Source organism: Schistocerca piceifrons, chromosome 2 (genome assembly GCF_021461385.2).
Source record: "Schistocerca piceifrons isolate TAMUIC-IGC-003096 chromosome 2, iqSchPice1.1, whole genome shotgun sequence".
Lineage (NCBI taxonomy): Eukaryota > Metazoa > Arthropoda > Insecta > Orthoptera > Acrididae > Schistocerca > Schistocerca piceifrons.
In genome coordinates this window covers 678,815,218-678,829,525 of record NC_060139.1, presented here as the reverse complement: position 1 = coordinate 678,829,525, position 14,308 = coordinate 678,815,218, and the positions used below count along the sequence as shown (strand labels likewise).

Below are 14,308 nucleotides of genomic sequence, written 5' to 3'. Positions count from 1 at the left end.
GAACGTTTTCGTAGCTACTGAAACAGATGAAGACAGTCACAAGACATCATTATCGGAAGCAATTGATGCGTTCGAGCCCAGCACTGAAAGCAGGTCAGTGCTCGGTCCCATGTCGCAAAACCCTTCAAAATAAACATGGAAACGTTGAAATGAGAAGTCCTATCCCTCCCGCCGTATTCTCCATACGTTGCTCTCTCTGACTACCACTTCTTTCGATAAGTGGCATACAGTCTGGCTGACCAGCACTTCCTATCATATGAACAAATGCAAAATTGAATCGATTCATGGATCCCTACAAAAGACGCACAGTCCTTCCACCACGGGATTCGTATGCTATCCGAAAGATGGGAGAATGTAGTGGCCAACGATGGGCAACACTATGAATCATAGTTTTTTTTGTAAGTTTTTCACAATAAAGACCCGAACTTCGAGAAAAAACGGCGGAAACAAAGTTGTAGACCTAGTACATTACATGTGACCTATCTCGGAAATCAATAGAAATAGGGCATATATTCATACGAGGTGTTTCGCTGCAAATGAGGACTCGTGTCATGTCCCTGAATACTGACCATTCTTCGAAGGACACCCTGGAGACAATCCAAGTCAGTAGAAAGGTCGCTTCAAAAGGAATCAAAACACCTAGAAAATCCAGTACCGAGCGAACGCGAAAGCTACAGCAGCGTCGAGAAGGAAATGAACAACAAAAAGAAACGGTGCAAAGCGATTGTGTAGCAGGTCAGCGACAGTTCAGATTTGTGATTTATCTATTGCGTACCAATTATGAGACTCTGTGTAACTGTTGCTGTTGTTGTTGTTGTTGTTGTCTTCAGTCCTGAGACTGGTTTGATGCAGCTCTCCATGCTACTCTATCCTGTGCAAGCTTCTTCATCTCCCAGTACTTACTGCAACCTACATCCTTCTGAATCTGCTTAGTGTATTCATCTCTTGGTCTCCCTCTACAATTTTTACCCTCCACGCTGCCCTCCAATGCTAAATTTGTGATCCCTTGATGCCTCAGAACATGTCCTACCAACCGGTCCCTTTTTCTTGTCACAAACTCCTCTTCTCCCCAATTCTATTCAATACCTCCTCATCAGTTATGTGATCTACCCATCTAATCTTCAGCATTCTTCTGTGGCACTACATTTCGAAAGCTTCTATTCTCTTCTTGTCCAAACTACTTATCGTCCATGTTTCACTTCCATACATGGCTACACTCCATACAAATACTTTCAGAAACGACTTCCTGACACTTAAATCTATACTCGATGTTAACAAATTTCTCTTCTTCAGAAAAGCTTTCCTTGCCATTGCCAGTCTACATTTTATATCCTCTCTACTTCGACCATCATCAGTTATTTTGCTCCCCAAATACCAAAACTCCTTTACTACTTTGGCAACGGCCTTGCCGCAGTGGGTACACCGGTTCCCGTCAGATCACCGAAGTTAAGCACTGTCGGGGGTGGCCGGCACTTGGATGGGTGACCATCCGGGCCGCCATGAGCTGTTGCCATTTTTCTGGGTGCACTCAGCTTCGTGATGCCAATTGAGGAGCTACTCGACCGAATAGTAGCGGCTCTGGTCAAAGAAAACCATCATAACGACCGGGAGAGCGGTGTGGTGACCACCCGCCCCTTCTATCCGCATCCTCGTCAGAGGATGATACGGCGGTCGGATGGTCCCGATGGGCCACTTGTGGCCTGAAGACGGAGTGCTTTACTACTTTAAGTGTCTCATTTCCTAATCTAATACCCTCAGCATCACCCGACTTAATTCGACTACATTCCATTATCCTCGTTTTGCTTTTGTTGATGTTCATCTTATATCCTCCTTTCAAGACACTGTCCATTCCGTTCAACTGTTCTTCCAAGTCCTTCGCAGTCTCTGACAGAATTACAATGTCGTCGGCGAACCTCAACGTTTTTATTTCTTCTCCATGGATTTTAATACCTACTCCGAATTTTTCTTTTGTTTCCTTTTCTGCTTGCTCAATATACAGATTGAATAACATCGGGGACAGGCTACAACCCTGTCTCACTCCCTTCCCAACCGCTGCTTCCCTTTCATGCCCCTCGACTCTTATAACTGCCATCTGGTTTCTGTACAAATTGTAAATAGCCTTTCGCTCCCTGTATTTTACCCCTGCCACCCTCAGAATTTGAAAGAGAGTATTCCAGTCAACATTGTCAAAAGCTTTCTCTAAGTCTACAAATGCAAGAAATGTAGGTTTGCCTTTCCTTAATCTAGCTTCTAAGATAAGCCGTAGGGTCAGTATTGCCTCACGTGTTCCAACATTACTGCGGAATCCAAACTGATCTTCGCCGAGGTCGGCTTCTACCAGTTTTTCCATTCGTCTGTAAAGAATTCGCGTTAGTATTTTGCAACTGTGACTTATTAAACTGATAGTTCGGTAATTTTCACATCTGTCAACACCTGTTTTCTTTGGGATTGGAATTATTATATTCTTCTTGAAGTCTGAGGGCATTTCACCTGTCTCATACATCTTGCTCACCAGATGGTAGAGTTTTGTCAGGACTGGCTCTCCCAAGGCCGTCAGTAGTTCCAATGGAATGTTGTCTACTCCCGGGGCCTTGTTTCGACTCAGGTCTTTCAGTGCTCTGTCAAACTCTTCACGCAGTATCATATCTCCCATTTCATTTTCATCTACATCCTCTTCCATTTCCATAATACTGTCCTCAAGTACATCGTCCTTGTATAGACCCTCTATATACTCCTTCCACCTTTCTGCTTTCCCTTCTTTGCTTAGAACTGGGTTTCCATCTGAGCTCTTGATATTCATACAAGTGGCTCTCTTTTCTCCAAAGGTCTCTCTAATTTTCCTGTAGGCAGTATCTATCTTACCCCTAGTGAGATAAGCCTCTACATCCTTACATTTGTCCTCTAGCCATCCCTGCTTAGCCATTTTGCACTTCCTGTCGATCACATTTTTGAGACGTTTCTACTCCTTTTTGCCTGCTTCATTTACTGCATTTTTATATTTTCTCCTTTCATCAATTAAATTCAATATTTCTTCTGTTACCCAAGGATTTCTACTAGCCCTCGTCTTTTTACATACTTGATCCTCTGCTGCCTTCACTACTTCATCCCTCAAAGCTACCCATTCTTCTTCTACTGTATTTCTTTCCCCCATTCCTGTCAATTGTTCCCTTATGCTCTCCCTGAAACTCTGTACAACCTCTGGTTCTTTCAGTTTATCCAGATCCCATCTCCTTAAATTCCCACCTTTTTGCAGTTTCTTCAGTTTTAATCTACAATTCATAACCAATAGATTGTGGTCAGAGTCCACATCTGCCCCTGGAAATGTCTTACAATTTAAACCTGGTTCCTAAATCTCTGTCTTACCATTACATAATCTATCTGATACCTTCTAGTATCTCCAGGATTCTTCCATGTATACAACCTTCTTTTATGTAACTATTGTATTAAAATGATTGATAATTAAATTACATACTAACACGAAACACTTGTTGCGATTTTATCTCGACTTTTTTTACGAAGAATCTACGGCGCGGATCCAAACTCCCTGTGCGCTCTGTTTCTGAAGTGAGCGCCGTAGCTCAGCACGGTATTTGCATAGACAGCACCACAAAACAGCCTAAATTACAATTTCCAGTTAGACGTTGCGCCGATGTCTTGGATTAAATCCCAAACCTTTCCACAATGTCTTCTGGAATGAGAGTATGTGCCATTAGTTACGGGAACGTTAAGATCGGTGGTCCCTTTGGTGCAAAGACACATGTATGTACTGGCGTTCAGTAACTGCATGGAGACATATTTTCCCGTCGAATTGAATGTTCAAACTGTGACTTGGTTTCCACATCCGCTAATTCAAATATTTTAAAATGTTTTTTCCAACATGAACTTTGAAACCCCAGATTGATGCCGGGAGCGGCGTAATCGAGGATATGGACTAGTTGAACTTTAAGAAATGTAATTTGCATTTCGCGATTTGGTAGTTGCTTGATGCTACACGACTGATTTGAAAAACTCTGACTTCTTTTCTGAAAAACAAAACTCGTATTACAATGAATAATGAAATACACATGTGGATAAGCGAACTGATAGTGAAACAGCACTTAAGTAAGTCAAAATAAGTTACTATATTGTGAATTCACTGCAACGACGCTTACATGTCGAAAGCTGAAAACAGAGAGACAAGTGCGATCAGCCAGGCTTCCCGCAGCTGCTCTCTAAAAAAGTTGAAGGCTGCGACATTTTTTATCACACAGATAATGCAGATATGAACATCGACTCTTGGTTGAAAATCATTATGTAAATAAGGTTACCTTCCATTAGGAACGTGGGTGCACTCCACGACTGTGGTATGACTTTCAGATAATAGAGCACAGCAACCAGTTGTCCTTTTCATGCACGTTTTATTCGATAAACCTACATTTCGTTTAGTACTTAATCGTTATCAAATGGTTCAAATGGCTCTGAGCACTATGGAACTTCTGAGGTCATCAGTCCCCTAGAACTTAAAACTACTTAAACCTAACTAACCTAAGGACATCACAAACATCCATGCCCGAGGCAGGATTCGAACCTGCGACCGGAGCGGTCGCGCGGCTCCAGACTGTAGCGCCTAGAACCGCTCGGCCACTCCGGCCGGCTAATCATTATCAATGCATTCCGCTATTGCCGAACATTGTATTTGATGTGAAAATCCAATGGAAAGTAATAAAACTATGATTCTGATTACTGCACCATCATTTTGGGACTACATTATTGAAGAATCCGTGCAAAAACGCCTGGCAGAAAAGCTGATGAACCTTGGTAGCTGCTACGAGTTGGACAATGCAGTGCGCTGCCGGCGTTAAGTGGAGTCCGCCTCTCAGCTAAACTTTGACGCATGCGTTGAAATCTCGCGGCGCGCTACATACGAGGTGCATTCAAGTTCTAAGGCCTCCAATTTTTTTTCCAATTAACTACTCACCCGAAATCGATGAAACTGGCGTTACTTCTCGACGTAATCGCCCTGCAGGCGTACACTTTTCACAACGCTGACGCCATGATTCCATGGCAGCGGCGAAGGCTTCTTTAGGAGTCTGTTTTGACCACTGGAAAATCGCTGAGGCAATAGCAGCACGGCTGGTGAATGTGCGGCCACGGAGAGTGTCTTTGATTGTTGGAAAAAGCCAAAAGTCACTAGGAGCCAGGTCAGGTGAGTAGGGAGCATGAGGAATCACTTCAAAGTTGTTATCACGAAGAAACTGTTGCGTAACGTTAGCTCGATGTGCGGGTGCGTTGTCTTGGTGAAACAGCACACGCGCAGCCCTTCCCGGACGTTTTTGTTGCAGTGCAGGAAGGAGTTTGTTCTTCAAAACATTTTCGTAGGATGCACCTGTTACCGTAGTGCCCTTTGGAACGCAATGGGTAAGGATTACGCCCTCGCTGTCCCAGAACATGGACACCATCATTTTTTCAGCACTGGCGGTTACCCGAAATTTTTTTGGTGGTGGTGAATATGTGTGCTTCCATTGAGTTGACTGGCGCTTTGTTTCTGGATTGAAAAATGGTATCCACGTGTCATCCATTGTCACAACCGACGAAAAGAAAGTTCCATTCATGCTGTCGTTGCGCGTCAACATTGCTTGGCAACATGCCACACGGGCAGCCATGTGATCGTCCGTCAGCATTCGTGGCACCCACCTGGATGACGCTTTTCGCATTTTCAGGTCGTCATGCAGGATTGTGTGCACAGAACCCACAGAAATGCCAACTCTGGAGGCGATCTGTTCAACAGTCATTCGGCGATCCCCCAAAACAATTCTCTCCACTTTCTCGATCATGTCGTCAGACCGACTTGAGCGAGCCCGAGGTTGTTTCGGTTTGTTGTCACACGATGTTCTGCCTTCGTTAAACTGTCGCGCCCACGAACGCACTTTCGACACATCCATAACTCCATCACCACATGTCTCCTTCAACTGTCGATGAATTTCAATTGGTTTCACACCACGCAAATTCAGAAAACGAATGATTGCACGCTGTTCAAGTAAGGAAAACGTCGCCATTTTAAGTATTTAAAACAGTTCTCATTCTCGCCGCTGGCGGTAAAATTCCATCTGCCTTACAGTGCTGCCATCTCTAGGACGTATTGACAATGAACGCGGCCCTTCTGGGAAATTGAAAAAACAATAAACAAAAAAAAGTGTTCTTCAGTCTTCGATGGCTCACTTGAAGACGACTGGCGTCTGCCCAGTTGAATTATCGTGGGAGGAATTAAACGACGACCGGCTGGAAGTCCGGAATTTGGCTCTCACCTCTCCTCTGTTCATCGGGAAAATATAAAGTATACACTGAAGAGCCAAAGAAACTGGCACACCTGCCTAATATCGTCTAGGGACACCGCCAGCAAGCAGAAGTGCTGCAACACGACGCGGTATGGACTAGAATAATGTCTGAAGTAGTGCTGGAAGGAACTGACACCGTGAATAGTGCAGGGCTCTACCTCTTCTGAACAGTATGTTGCAAGGCATCCAGATATGTTCAGTAATGTCCATGTCTGGGGAGTTTGGTGGCCAGCGGAAGTAAACTCAGAAGAGTGTTCCTGGGGCCGCTCTGTAGCAATTCTGGACGTGTGGGGTGTCGCATTGTCCTGCGAATTGTCCAAGTTCATTGCAATGCACAGTGGACATGAATGGATGCAGGTGATCAGGCAGGATGCTTATATACGTCTCACCTGTCAGATTCGTATGTAGAGGTATGAAGGGTCCCTTGTCATTCCAACTGCACACGCCACACACCATTATAGAGCCCCAACCAGCTTAAACAGTTCCCTGCTGACATGCAGGATCCATGGATTCATGAGATTGTCTCCATACCCGTACACGTCTGTCCGCTAGATACAATTTGAAACAAGACTCGTCCGACCAGGCAACATGTTTCCAGTCATCAGCAGTCCAATGTCGGTGTTGACGGGCCCAGGTGAGGCGTAAAGCTTTGTGTCGTGCAATCATCAAGGGTACACGAGTGGGCCTTCGGCTCCGACAGTCCATATCGATCATGTTTCGTTGAATGGTTCGTACGCTGACACTTGTTGAGGGGTCCAGCATTGATATCTGCAGCAATTTGCGGTAGGGTTGCACTTCTGTCACGTTGAAAGATTCTCTTCAATCGTCGATGATCCCGTTCTTGCAGGATCTTTTTCCAGCCGCAGCGATGTCGGAGATTTGATATTTTACCGGATTCTTGATATTCACGGTACATTCATAAAATGGTCGTACGGAAAATTCCGCATTTCGTCGCTGCCTCAGAGATGCTATGTCCCATCGCTCGTGCGCCGACTATAACACCACGTTCAAACTAACTTAAATCTTGATAACCTGCCATTGTAGCAGCAGTAACCGATCTAACAACTGCGCCAGACACTTGTCTTATAGCCGGCCGTTGTGGCTGAGCGATTCTAGGCGCTGCAGTCTGGAACCGCGCGACTACTACGGTCGCAGGTTCGAATCCTGCCTCGGGCATGGATGTGTGTGATGTCCTTAGGATAGTTAGGTTCAAGTAGTTCTAAGTTCTAGGGGACTGATGACCTCAGAAGTCAAGTTGGTTGGTTGGTTGGTTTGTGGGGATTAAAGGGACCAGACTGCTACCGTTATCGGTCCCTCAGAAGTTAAGTCCCATAGTGCTCAGAGCCATCTGAACCATTTCAACTTGTTTTATAGGCATTCTGCCTGTTAACATATCTCTGTATGTGAATACGCATACCCATACCAGTTTCTCTGACGTTTTACTGTAGTTCTTTCTTTGACCGGCAGCTGCACCGCAATGGCGTGCATTAGCGACTTTGTCTATCCTGATCTCCACCTCGTGACCCTGAAACACCGACGAGTTCGTTCCCTTTCACTTGTTATACTCTGCTTTCCTCCCTGCTTGTCTTCCCCGATCATCACAATTCACTTCTTGACTTCGACGTGACCTTGAGATGCTCATTTCGTTTTGCAACGTCAGCGATATCAGCAATTATAAGTGTATGATGGCTGTATGCCGGTCTACCTCGGAAGGCACGACTCTCGTGCATCAGCAGCTGCGATGAGGTGCAGCCGTACAGTACAGTACAGTACAGCACGGCCGGCTGGTGGCCCTGAGCAGCGTAACACGGGAGCGGTCGTCGGACGGCCTTGCGGCAGGAGGAACGTGTCTGGCAGGGAGCCGCCGTGAGCCTCGAAAGGGCCGCAGCACCGAGCGTGCTGCTAAATAGGGAGGAGGGAGCGCGGGCAAGAAGCGGCTTCCGTGTTGGGAGAGGCAGCCGCCGGCTCCGGCTGTGGGAACGCGACCCAGCCCACTGCCGGTAAGGTCCAGCCGCCGAGTGCCCGACTGGTGGAGCCACCAGCGCCGTGGACGTTGCCTTGCCCTCGTAACCTTCAAGTGGCGTCATACGATTTTGTAACGTAACTGTCATCACGGTGTCTCTCAGACCACTGAACTTTACAATTGAACTATAGGATATTGTTTTAACTTCTTAGCTGTTTACTGATCTCAACTGGCTACAACATGTATTTTCAAATATATCCAAGTGAATCCACAGCAGACTATTAATAATGTAGAAGAAAATACACAAAATACCTATCTAATGGTACGAAAAAGTGGACAATCTTACATTTATCAAAAATCTACAAATAGAACTCTTCACTGTTATTCCTATCCTATGCAATGCCTGCCTTTTAAAACAACCGAGAATCGGAAACAAGCAAAATTACTCGAAAATTTCAAGGATAAATTCACGTTCTCGCGCAAAATTTCATACACTACTGCCCATTAAAACTGCTACACCACGAAGATGACGTGCTACAGACGCGAAATTTAACCGACAGGAAGAAGATGCTGTTATATGCAAATGATTAGCTTTTCAGAGCATTCACACAAGGTTGGCGCCGGTGTTGACACCTACAACGTGCTGACATGAGGAAAGTTTCCAACCGATTTCTCACACACAAACAGCAGTTGACCGGCGTTGACTGGTGAAACGTTGTTGTGATGCCTCGTGTAAGGAGGAGAAATGCGTACCATTACGTTTCCGACTTTGATGAAGGTCGGATGGTAGCCTATCGCGATTGCGGTTTACCGTATTGCGACATTGCTCCTCGCGTTGGTTGAGATCCAATGACTGTTAACAGAATATGGAATCGGTGGTTTCAGGAGGGTAATAGGGAACGCCGTGCTGGATCCCAACGGCCTCGTATCACTAGCAGTCGAGATGACAGGCATCTTATCCGCTTGGCTGTAACGGATCGTGCAGCCACGTCTCGACCCCTGAGTCAACAGATGGGGACGTTTGAAAGATAACAACCATCTGCACGAACAGTTCGACGACGTTTGCAGCAGCATGGACTATCAGCTCGGAGACCATGGCTGCGGTTACCCTTGACACTGCATCACAGACAGGAGCGCCTGCGATGGTGTACTCAACGACGAATGGCAAAACCTCATTTTTTTTCGGATGAATCCAGGTTCTCTTTACAGCATCATGATGGTCGCATCCGTGTTTGGCGACATCGCGGTGAACGCACATTGGAAGCGTATATTCGTCATCGCCACTCTGGCGTATCACCCGGCATGATGGTATGGGGTGCCATTGGTTACACGCCTCGGTAACCTCTTGTTCGCATTGACGGCACTTTGAACAGTGGACGTTACATTTTTGATGTGTTACGACTCGTGGCTCTACCCTTCATTCGATCCCTGCGATCCCCTACATATCAGCAGGATAATGCACGACCGCATGTTTCAGGTCCTTTACGGGCCTTTCTGGATACTGAAAATGTTCGGCTGCTGCCCTGGCCAGCACATTCTACAAATCTCTTACCAATTAAAAACGTCTGGTCAATGGCGGCCGAGCAACTGGCTCGTCACAATACGCCAGTCACTACTCTTGGTGAACTGTGGTATCGTGTTGAAGCTGCATGGGCAGCTGTACCTGTACACGACATCCAAGCTCTGTTTGACTCAATGCCCAGGCGTACCAAGGCCGTTATTACGGCCAGAGGCGGTTGTTCTGGGTACTAATTTCTCAGGATCTATGCACCCAAACTGCGTGAAAATGTAATCACATTTCACTTCTAGTATAATATATTTGTCCAATGAATCCCCGTTTATCATCTGCTTTTCTTCTTGGTGTAGCAATTTTAATGGCCAGTAGTGTAGTTTTAGAAGTCAGAATGTAGGCATTATATACTGAGGTGACAAGTCGTGGGATAGCAGTATGCACAGACACAGATGGCGGTGGTATCGTGTACACGAAGTATAAAAAGGCAGTGCATTGGCGGAGCTTTCATTTGTACTCACGGGATTACGTGGAAAGGGTTGTGTTGTAATTATGGCCGCACGACGGGAATTACCAGACTCTGAACGCGGAATGGTAGCTGGAGCTAGATGTACGAGACACTCTACGTCGGAAATCATTACGGAATTGAATGTTCCGTGATTCACAATGTCAAGAGTGTGCCGAGAATACCAAGTTTATGGCATTACCTCTCACCGCGGACAACGCAGTAGCCGACGGCCTTCACTTAATGACGGAGAAATGGTTCAAATGGCTCTGAGCACTATGGGACTTAACATCTGAGATCACCAGTCCCCTAGAACTTACAACTACTTACACCTAACTAATCTAAAGGCATCACACACATCCATGCCCGAGGCAGGATTCGAACCTGCGACCGTAGCGGCCGCGGGGTTCCAGACTGAAGCGCCTAGAACCTCTCGGTCACAAATGCCGACAACGACGGAGAACGGCGGCGTTTGCGTAGAATTGTCAGTGCTAACAGACAAGCAACACTGCATGAAATAAGCGCAGAAATCGGTGTGGGGCGTACGGCGAATGTATCCGTTACGTCAATGCAGCTAAATTTGGTGTTAATGGGCTATGGCAGCAGACGTGCGATGTGAGTGCCTTTGTTAACATCACGACATCGCCTGCAGCGCCTCTCCTGCGCTCGTGACCATATCGGTTGGACCCTACACGACTGGGAAACCGTGGTCTGGTCAGACGAGTCCCGATTTCAGTTGGTAAGAGCTGATGGTAGGGTTCGTGTGTGCTACAGACCCTGACGCGATGCCATGGCCCCAAGCTGTCAATAAGGCACTGTGCAATCTGGTGGTGGCTCCATAATGGTGTGGGCTGTGTTTACGTGGAATGGACTGGGTCTTCTAGTCCAACTGAATCGATCATTGACTGGAAGCAGTTTTGTTCGACTACTTGGAGACCACTTGCAGCCGTTCGTGGACTTCGTGTTCCCAAATAACGATGGAACTTTTATGGATGACAATCCGCCATGTCACTGGGCCACAGCTGCTCTCGATTGGTTTTAAGAACATTCTGGATAATTCGAGAGAAAGACCTGGCCACCCAAATGGCCCGACATGAATCATCTGGTACCGCGCGCCGCGGAATTTGAATCCCCGCCAGACGTCATGGACGTCGAAGACCCCTAGAGGTCTCTGCGCCATCGCGCCGTAAGCTGTGGCGGCGCGCGCCTCCTGGCCCGCATTTAGTGTGAGGGCGACACAGTGGAACACGTGGCTCCAGCGGCCAATAGCGGCGCCCCCGATAATTTAGGCGCCTGCCTCTCGCTCAGCCAGCGTGACTAATCGTTGCGTGAGTCTTGACGTATCGACTCGACAACAGACACCGTGTTTGCCGTTCTTTGTTTTCATTACTAGTGGACGTCTTGGATTCGTTTGGTTGTCTCTGTCACTCCGTTGCGCCTTGCGTGTTGTCGCCGTAAGGTCTCTCTCCATCGTCCGTCGTTGTTTCGTGTCCGTCCGTTCCGTTCGTTTGTTGGTTCGCTGGCCGCCCTCCGTTTGGTCCCGCCGCGCTTTCTCGGCCGTCCCGGTCGCGGTTACAACAGGTTACAACAAATCCCATCGAACATTTATGGGACATAATACAGACGTCAGTTCGAGCGCAAAATCCTACACTTCCGCAATTATGGACGGCTATAGAGGCAGCAAGACTCAATATTTCTGCAGGGAACTTCAGACATCTTCTTGAGTCTACGCCACGTCGAGCTGCTGCAATACCCCGTGAAGTCCTACACGGTATTAGGAGGTATCCAATGTGTTTTGCCGGCCGCGGTGGCCGAGCGGTTCTAGGCGCTTCAGTCTGGAACTGCGCGACTCCTACGGTCGCAGGTTCGAATCCTGCCTCGGGCATGGATGTGTGTGATGTTCTTAGGTTAGTTAGGTTTAAGTAGTTCTAAGTTCTAGGGGACTGATGACCTCAGATGTTAAGTCCCATAGTGCTCAGAGCCAATGAGTTTTGTTACCTCAGTGTACAAACCTGCGTCCTGGTGTCTACCAGACGTACAACCTTTAATGCATACTTCGCCGGTTTTCCTGGCAGGTACATCCGAAATATACATCGACCGCGGAGAAGCACAAGAATTTCGTCTTCACAAATAGTACAGCCTGGAGACTGACACTGTTGACAGTTCCCAATAAATATGTTAAAAATGTTCGACACTGCGACAGTCGAATCTTCTTTCCTTTTTCATTTCATGTACCTAATTTTTTCCTTTCTTCCCTGTTGTCTGGGTTCCCAAATCGAAGAGTTCTTAATACGAACAAAAACTTTTTCTCAAAGTCATTGTGAAAAATGTTATGTCCGCTTCTCTTCATTGAGAAAAGTTTATCTATGGATTTGCCACATTTGGAGACTGCTGCGAAGCCTATAAAAGCTTTCAGCTCAAGAACATGAAATATCGCGCACAGAGGACATGATAATTCTTTCATTTTACCGATTTTGCTGTCTGACCACTGCAAAATCTCACTTAAAATCTCTTGAGTAGAAAGTAGGTCCCACACTTGTTCAACATCTGGCTTCTTACCGAAGGCATTAGCCTAACTCGAGAACCAGAAATCTATAACAAAATTTTATGTTGTCTTGGTCTCTCACGAGTTGGTACTTACACTTTTCTCCATTTGAAGCAGTTTCCTCGACCACAAAAGTAAGAATGACTTTTCTCCATAGATCACCGAGTTGTGTGTCCTTTGTTCCGTTATCATCATCATCATCATCATCATCATCATCATGCACTCCCCGCTTTCAATTCGTTTCGCCGTCAGTTTCTGTCCCGTAATCTGGATCAATATCACTATCTCCGAAAACTTCATTCTCATATATTCCTGTTTGGTTCACTTACCCCCAGAAATCATTGAAAATAACCAATCCGTTCAGGCTGCTTTGAAAGGTCAGATGGATCTGGCAAGGTTACATATTGTGCGAGTTAATTACGAGGCACTGTCGGTAATAAGCATAACATATTACACCCTAATTATCACAACAAACACGAAACTTTGATAAACACGTCCGTCGAAAAATAATCACGCAAGTGATATCTTACGTCTGTCAGACGTCGCGGCAGCTTATCTTGGTTTCACAAAAAAATTAAATGGTGCGAACGGCAGTCCACGTTCACAGCAAGGATCCAGCGCTCCAAATGAAAGGTACACAAAGGGTAAAGTGAAACTACCTCGAAAAGGAAGACTATAATGCCAGTTAAGTGTTAATCTATCGCAGTTCATCAAACGCCTTCAGAAATATATCCCATTTTACGCGAGGTCTGAAACAGCAGCATTGTAAACAGGTACTATACTCCCATTAGCAGCTGAACCACACACACTCACCTGGAAATGTGTAGCACTCGCTTTCGCCTTGATGGCGAGAGAAGCGCGTCACGTGTGTGGGTACAGTACAGTTTCTTTCTTTGCAAGCGGTGTTCAGGTGTTCAGCATTGCCTAGGGCTAGACAGTAGTAATCGAAGTGTCCTCTGAGATGGATTCAATCCAGCCAATAAAAATCGTCAGAAATGGTGGCCGAAGACTTACTGTATAAGGAGTCACCCTCGATATGCCAACGGCCTTGTAAAAGAAGGCGGAGAAGCAGACACTGGCTTGGGGCACCCTACTGTCCTTGAAATACGACGCCGCCCCTAAAAGGTGGACGAATTAGCAATGATCAACGACACGAGGAGCAGAAAGCAATGGATACCACTACATTAAAGGTACATAACGCGTACTGGACTGTTACTGAAAAAATGTGATAAAGATCTCGCTGTTGCTAAAAGATTCCGAATTACTCCCTCAGTGGGGCTCTGGATGGAGATTGCCAAGGGGGAGGTGACAGTGAGGAAAACAATCAATAACCAACGGAAGGGTAACATCTAGAAATCGGAATCTCGGAAGTCTGAATGCGGCAGAAGAGCTACAAAATCTGAAAAGGGAAAAGCAAAGGCTTAGTCTAGGTATAGTGACGGATAATGATTTCTTGCCAGACGAATAACAA

At 46.3% G+C, this 14,308-nt stretch overlaps 1 protein-coding gene and 1 pseudogene across 1 annotated transcript in view; both read left to right on the top strand.

Moving 5' to 3' along the window:
- Positions 1-14,308, top strand: part of LOC124776493 (SH2 domain-containing protein 4B-like) — a 608,338-nt gene that overhangs the window by 262,700 nt on the left and 331,330 nt on the right. The gene's annotated exons all lie outside the window — the stretch shown is intronic.
- On the top strand, positions 1,396-1,513 carry LOC124778900 (annotated as a pseudogene).